The following is an 8,532-nucleotide window of genomic DNA, read 5'->3' as shown; positions in this document are numbered from 1 at the left end:
TCCCTCCTATTTATAGGATTTCAGATGGGGTTGGGGTAAGAATCAGGATTTTCACCTTTGACTGGGGGTGAAAGTGAAACTGAAAATATCTCATAAGAGACCAGGAGGAAGAGTCCAACAGACTTGATTTTGAGGATAACTGAGGATATTTCTAATTCTTTTAAAATGAAAAGGGAAGATTTTCAATCTTGTGAGGATAAATGATTTTATTGATTTAATAAATGTCTTATTTATTTTCAACACTTTGTCTTTTTCCTCCTCCTTTTTTGAATTTCATTTTATGAATTTGAATTATTTTTCTCATCTTTTAAAGTTGATTTAGGTCTTGTTGATTTGATAGGTGATTAATGACCTGATGTGATTTTTGATTTGAAATTCTATTGTGTTTCTTTTGATTTTCTCTTTAATTTGCATTAATTGATCAAAATTGCATGATTTAGGTCTTTGCCAATTTTTGGGTGTCTACAAATGCACCTCTTTGAGCTAATATATGAAGTATATTAGTTTAAAGACTGTCTTGATTTTTTGATTTTAGGTCAAATTTTGATGCTTTGGATGTATGTTCATTGATGATTTGATATTTTGATCATTGATGATTTGATGTTTTGATTGTCGTTGATTTGATGATTTGATTGCAATGTTGACTTGATGATGTAATATTTTTGCTTGGATATCCTGGTTTTGGTAGACCTAATGGTTGAAATTTTTTGGCTGGGGTAGGATGTTTTTGATGTTTTAGGAAATTTTGATGCCCCAGCTTGGATGCCCCTATTTGATATAGATATACTACTCCCTCATAAATGAAATTGAAAGAAAGTATGGAAATGCAAAAGTTTAGTAGGTTCCAATTTTATTTCTGACATGTTGGAAGTTTTGTGAAAAAAGATAATTAGATTGGTTTGATACAATACCCAATTCATTTTGTTGAGCCAAAAGATGCTAATAGTGGGTAAGTAGGGTGAAAAGGTGATATAAATGTGGGGAGTTAAATAGGTCAAAAAGACCTTTTACTCTTGTCATTTTCACTCTCCCTTTTTGCATTTGGTGAATTGGAGCTCTGATTTAGTGAGGATGGTGGCTTCATTATGAGAGCATAGATTTGAGATAGGTTGTTGATATGAGTGTCTAGCAGACTAAAGAGCCTTAGTAAGTCATTAAGATCCTCTATGTTTGAGATTTAGCATTTTTACCTATGTTTTTGAAGTTTTGAGCAGATTTTTAGGGTAAATGTGGTAGGTTTAGTAGTTTAGCGTATTTGAAATTTATTTTAGTGCATTCAAGTAGGGTTAATGCATATGTGGAGTGATTCAACACATACAAAACCCTAATTATTGGGTGGATTAGTGCATATAGTAATAGTTTAGTGCATATAGCAATTTTAATAGCGCATATTAATGGTTTAGTGCATGTGAGATGTGTTATAACACATATGTTATTTTCTTAGTGCCATATACATATTATAATGCATATGAGGTATGGAATAGCACTTTCGAATGTTATAATAGCACATTTGTTGTTTTTAACAGATTCGATTGATATGGTAGCGCATATCGATGAGGACATAGTGCAAAAGATTATTCAAAATGTGAAGGCTAGATGTAGGTCCTGTATTGAGTGTAAGATAACAAAAAAGACTAGATGCTTGGTCTGTCAACCAGGGACGGTCATGAAAAATAAACAATAGGAGTCAATTATTCATGAAGTGATGTTGTAGGATCGATCTGATAATAGATAGGTGATGCCCTAACTTAGGATACAAAGTAGGGAAGACAAGCTAGTCTGACTCAAGATAGAGAAGGATGAGTAATAGGTCCAAGATAGAACTAGTAGCTAGAAAGCTAGATATAGATATGAGATTAATGTTTGATGAGCACTTTATGATGACAACTAATGTATTGTGTTTGGTTTATGAATAACAGTTGTGTGGGCAAAAGATCATGGTACAAGGACTCTATCCATGGTTGTTAGAGGTAGTGGACCAATTGTCTAACATAGATAGGTAGGTGATAGATAGATGTGGTTTCACATATTTATTATAGTTGCCCCAGTTCCAAGTGAATGGGGGATTACTAACAACTATGGCTAAGTGATGGCATTTGGACCACAATACATTTCATTTGTAGATGGGAGAGATGATAGTGACTCCCAAGGATGTATACAAGTTTTTTTGGATCCTGACCATAGGGGACTTGGTATATTATGATCAGACTGCCAATGGTGTTGCATTCTGAGACTTGTTTGGGGATGATAACATTAGTGATGATAGTGTGTCATGGTTTTAGATGTTATTGTATGATTGATTGTCGACAGTGTTCACTGGGTTGATAGGGGGATTTCTATTACCAGACTCCTGAGGGTGAGGGTGTCCAGTTGGATGGGGCCTACTAATATAGGATATGATTAATGGGCCACATAGATTTGCATGGGGAAATTATTTTTTGGCTCACCTATATCATGATTTACATCAGGTCATGTATTTTGGAGCCTCATCACTATCAACAGGGGTCATTTTGTTATAGCTATGGACATGGGAGCATCTGCCCATTACTCATCGTGTGTGTGTGTGTGTGTGTGTGTGTGTGTATGAAAGTAGCCACAGGGTAATGCCATATATGTATACTCATTCCAGTTGGATTATGCAGCCCCATTTGGGCAAGATGGAGTATTGGTAGTAGGTTTTGGATGACATTGATGAGGTGGTTTGGAGACCATACAAGTTCACAGAGCCATGGGCAAAGGATGATGATGAGATGGTGTACTTTTTTAGTTTGAGCTATCTTCTTGGTCATGTTGCTGCTATTATAGAGTGGTTTTGTTTCAGGAGGGTGGTGAGGTAGCTCACTCGATGGTAGGGCATGCCATAGGGGACTGCACGTTATGCTTGGGTATAGTCAAAGAGAGAAATGTGAGGGCAAACTCTAGAGTATAAGGCCTATTTGGAGGCCTTTTCATAGATGATAGACACACCACAAATGTGGGCCTTGAAAGATGGGGTGACAGATGTAGAAATGGAGGGGGATTATGCATGATGGTTTTGGGATCATCCCTTGTTGAGATAGATAGACCCAGCCAAGCTGATCCTGGGGATTGATGAGCCATCAAGTGGGGGAGAGGATAATGATGATGAGGGTGGTCTAGGGAGAGGTAGAGGGAGATGACAAGCTAGGGTTAGATTGGGTAGAGCATGGGGGAGGCATGGTCAGGTAGCCATGGTATTAGCACAAAGGGGAATGACACGAGGCGTAGTGCAAGGACTGGTGGGTATAGGGAGATTTAGAGGTATCCATGGCCAAGTTGGTACACAAGTGAGAGGAGAGATGGTTGGTCAGTCGGATGGAGCAGAGCATATGAGGGATAGGTTGCCAGAGGATGTGTAGTTTGTCTAGTGACAGAGGCCATGAGTGTTAGTTCCTATCAGAGATCCACTAGGTGCCCAACCACAAGGACAACAATAGGTGGTACTAGAGGTACAACCATAGTTACAACAAATAGTACCATTAGAGGCACAACTATCATTAGGGAGGTCAAGGGGATCGACTGATTCAGAGGTGTGGATGAGTGTCATAGAGGCTCAGATAGGTGAGGTGTTGAGTACCTTGCAAACATTCATAGCTGTGATGACACCAGGGCCACCACTGCTACCACTGCTACTAGGGATAGATGGGGCATCATTGAGTTAGACTATTTTGATTAGACAGGTTGTACCATTGATAGATGTGATAGGGCAAGCACCCTAAGAGGATATGGGTGCCCCTAGTTAGCAAGGACCATCAAATTAGGAACCTCCACATGGATGAGTGTGTGTTATGTATTGTGGTCTCAATCCCCATGATGTATGATTATTCACTTGATGTTTATTGGACATTTATGCTGATGTACTTAGTTGATCATTGATTTATGTACTTTCATGTTATATGATCATGTGATGTTCATGTCAATGCATTTTATTTGATATTCATGTGATTTTAGCCTTTTGATGGATTGTTTGATTATCACGTTGTTTTATGAGATATATGAGCTTATTGATGTTTTAGATGTGTGTATTCATTATATCATTGACTTATATATGCATGTGATGATTTGATTTGATGATTATGGTGGTAGTGGATGTAGATGTGTATATATGTGTGAATGATGAATGTAGATAGAACATGAGTTAGAATAGATGATATGTCATTGATGATGTGATGAAAATGGGATGTGGTACTATGAATGTAATGACATGAAATGAAATGTGGTAAAATAGAATGTGATGTAATGACATTGGATGAAATGAAATAATAAAATGTGATATAATGAAATATAACATGAGGTAATGTGATGTGAGAAAATGATGTGTAATGTAATGGAATGGAATGAAATGAAAAATGAATTGTAATGAAATGAATGGGGTGATAATATAATAATAACAAAAAAAAGTGATGCAATGTATAAAATAAATGAATTATGATAAAATAATATGTGGGAAATGAAACGGCTAATGAATGAAATGAGACATGACAGGTAATGACAATATGGAATGAAATAGATAATGAAATGCAATGTAATAGGTAATGAAATGAAATATCTAATGAACAAAATGATATATGATAAGTGATGAAATGAAATGAAATATAATAGGTAATGGATTGAAATAGGTAATGAAATGAAAATGAAATGAAATGATATGTGATGGAATGCAACAAATTGGAAGGTGAAAGGGAATGAAATGTTGAAGGAACAAAATGATATGTGATGGGATGATATGGAATAATGAAAATGGAATAAGCAATGAAGTAGGATGAAACGTTTAATGACCGAAGTTTTATGTGGTAGGATGATATGAAATGATGAAGTGGAATGAAACATCTAAGTGCATGGATGGGATGAAAGGAGATGAAAGGATAAATGGAAATGTGATAAAATCTGATGTGACAAATGAGGGGTGAGTGAAGGTGAAAAATGGAAGAAAATGAAATTGTTTGAGATTCAAAGGCTATAAAGTGGAGTGTTAACTTTTGAGATTCAAAAGCCATGAAATGAAGGAATGAAATGGTGACATGAAGGAGATGGAGGATGAGAGAAGACAATGCAATGAATCAGATGAAATGTAAGGTGGTTAAATGAGATTGTTTGAGATTCAAAGGTGACACAAGAAAAATGAGGAGGTGGTGAAATTTGGTAGTGACTAGAAGTGTCTAAGATTTGAAAGCCACATAATGCAATGAGTGGAGTGGAAAGGTGAATTCATGAAGTGTAATGCTGGTGTGGATGGGATGAAGAGACAAAGTCCATGATAGTTGAGTGCTTAGAAGCTCGCTTTGAGGTTGATGTTGATGTTGTTGTCCACTTTTTGATAAAAAATCATGAAGTTGTTGATTAATGTTGGTGAATTGCATCCTAATTTATGTGCCAACCATGTGTTTTCAAGGAACCCAAGATGAAAATGCAAACTATATGAATGCAACTATCTATCACTTTTTTAAAGAGATGCAAACTAATCATCATCATAGAGTGTGTGATAAAAAGTGACTAAGTACAACCATCACTAGCTCAGCTATAGTGATATGAATACTATGTCATGTAGAGAAGTACCAATAAAGAGGAACAATGTACAAGAAAACATGACAAAAACTAAGAAATAGATAATAAAAATAGGCATGCAAATAGTCACATGTCAGATAAAAGACCTCATCTAAGGTACTGCACAAAATTGGTCAAGGTACACATGGTGTTCCATACAAGAGGAGGCAGTTATAAGTGGACACCAAAACATGCAAAACCAAAGGATCACTGGAGTTAAATAGTGAAAACCCAAAAAAATACTATGACTTCATCTTGGTATCTCCAGTCAAACACATCATCAAGGTACTAAAAGTACATGATAGCATAGAAAACCATTATTTGCAGACCAGGTAGGCTTCCCCTTATGTGTAACAGTGTCAAGTTTGTTTAGTTTTTCCAAGGAGCAACTGTTGTACCAGGTAGATAAGAAGGTGTGAGATGTGTTAGCAGTGATTCAGCAGCAAAATGTGTGGTTGATGTGCATCAGCAAAAATTTTGGTGGCTAAATGTTGGAGCCAAGTGTCAAGTGTACCAAGTACCAGTGTGATGGGATGTAGAGAGCGGATATGTGGAAGACTAGTACATAACAAGTCTCAGGTGAGTGCTAGCTATAAGTAGGTGGATAATATGGGAATGAGTTAAGGCAAAGTGAAGAGTAGGATGTGATTATTGGATGTATTGAGAAGTTGTAGGAATCATGCAAGTGCAAGTAGGTTGGGCTCACTAGATTAGTCATAGTAGGAGGGTGATGCTAGCTAGGGAAGGTGGATGAGGCAAGGGTGAAGAGCGAAGCGCATTCAACAAACCTCTGAGGAGTGGGTGGATCAGTTGGAAATCCAAGTGTTAATTTCAGGTCTAGGTGATGCAAGTCAGCTAGGACAAGGGCCAACATAACCCAAAGAGGTGGGGATGGAGGCAAAAGAAATGCCCTTGTTGGCTTTAATGATGTTATCGAGGACTATAGTGAAATAGGCATTACAAGTGGTATTAGATGATGAGCCAATGATGTAGGTGGAGAATAGTCTACCTAAGAAGATGAAGAGTATGTTGAGAGTCAGGGAGGAGGTGGGGGAAATAAGATATCCTAAAAAGTATATGGGAGAAACTTCAAAGGATGTGGGAGGTGTTAGTGGAGGTGAAGTAATGAGTGGGAAGCGTCGATGGATTAACCTCAAGATGTTGGGATGGGGGTCAACAAAAGGGGGAACAAGAGGTGTAAATGCGAAAGAGCCACAACTAGAGGTGGGAGACAAAGATCAATCATCATGGGACATGGGAGGATTATAGAGATTGTTAGCTATAGAGAGAGTTTGAGTGGAGAACACAAAATAGGAGTTCACATTTTTGTTGGGATTTATGGAGAAGGTGTGGGAGGATGGGGTGCAAACAGAGGCAAGATGACTACAGGCAGTGGTGGATGCAGAGCGGGTGCGGGTGCAATCACTAGAGATAAAGTTGCATGTGGAACATGCATGAGCAAAGGGAAGTGATGTAGGAATGTGGGTTGAATGGTCATAGACTTAGTAGTTACAAGAATTAGTGAAGATGACACAGGTGGGTTTAAAGAGCACTCATAATGGACTAGTGTTATTGCAGTCATAGTCTGAGTCATTTAGGGAAGTAATTGTGAAGGCAAACTCCTTGGCATTGAAGTTGTAGGAGCAATTAGCATTAAGTGAAGGGAAGGTTAGGCAATTGCAGTAGCATTTGGGTGAGGCAAAAGCGGATGTGGAGTGTTGGTGAATGATGACTAATCAAATGCAATAGGAGTGGGATGTGGCCCAATGAGCGATCACTACATAGTGAGTAAGCAAGTTGTTGGAGAATGTGTTTGTGGAGATGCACCAGACAATAAAGGTACACTAGGAAGCTACTTATTGGATGGGATGTTATTATTAGGCATTCTCAAATGAGTACTAGCAAGAGATGTAGATCATAGATAGGGAATTTACACATTTACTAAACATGCAATTACATGGTGAGAGGTTTCCAATTCCCATGGATGCGATGTGGGTATAGAGGGGGTTGACACAAGGAGCTTCTTCATCTAGAGCTAGGCCAGAAGAGACACCATTGATTGGACACCCTATTGTGCCACCTCCCCTGAGAGGCCAAAATAAATAATCTGTTAGACACTGTTTGAATGTAATGTTGCCATTTTCATCGTAGGAGAATAAAAAGTTTGTGCTTGTTGTTGTGGCAATCAAAGGGACAACTAATGTTGATTGTAATGCAGGGTCATGTTTTTTTTTTTGGATTTTGTGGAATATATATGGATGCTTTTGTGTTTTTGTTGAATATTTAAAGGTTTTTGGGATTTTTAATAGATATTTGAAAGTTTTTGTGTTTTTATGATAACTAATGGAATGTTTTGACTCTTGTAAAAGTGGGAACAATACTATCCATAGAGTGAGGATAACCACGACTGGTGGGTAAGAATGTATGTGTGTATATTAAGAACTGTTACAAATAATAACAAGGCCAATGTGGGGATGTTTGTCTAGGTGTGTGATGAGACGAACATTCTCGAGGCCTATGAAATGGCATTTGGGGCCCAAAAGAGGATACTTGGGTCTCAAGAAGGTGAAATAAGGCCTTGAAAAGGTGCTTTAACCTAAAAAAGGTGTTTTGGGGGCTCAAAGGACATCGGGGACTTGAAAAAGGCAAAATGAGGCCTTGAGAAAAGGTGTTTGGGCTGAAAAAAGGTGTTTGAGGCCTAAAAAGTCATTTGAGGGGCCTAAAAAGGTGTTGGAGGGGTCCAAAAAGGATGCTTGGGCCTTGAAAAAGGTGCTTGGGCCTAAAAAAGGTGCTTGAGGGGCCTGAAAAGGCATTTTGGGCCTAAAAAAGGTGCTTTGGACCTATGTTGGAGGGGCCTAAGAAGGCATTGGAGGGGTTTGAAAAGGACACTTGAGCCTCGAAAAAGGTGCTTGAGGAGGAGAAATGCTCTCATGCTTACGGTTACTTATTTTGTGTTCCAAGTTGAGTGAG

Source organism: Cupressus sempervirens, chromosome 11 (genome assembly GCF_028749045.1).
Source record: "Cupressus sempervirens isolate cs-2001-9-10 chromosome 11, ASM2874904v1, whole genome shotgun sequence".
Lineage (NCBI taxonomy): Eukaryota > Viridiplantae > Streptophyta > Pinopsida > Cupressales > Cupressaceae > Cupressus > Cupressus sempervirens.
Note: the sequence above shows the minus strand (reverse complement) of the source record.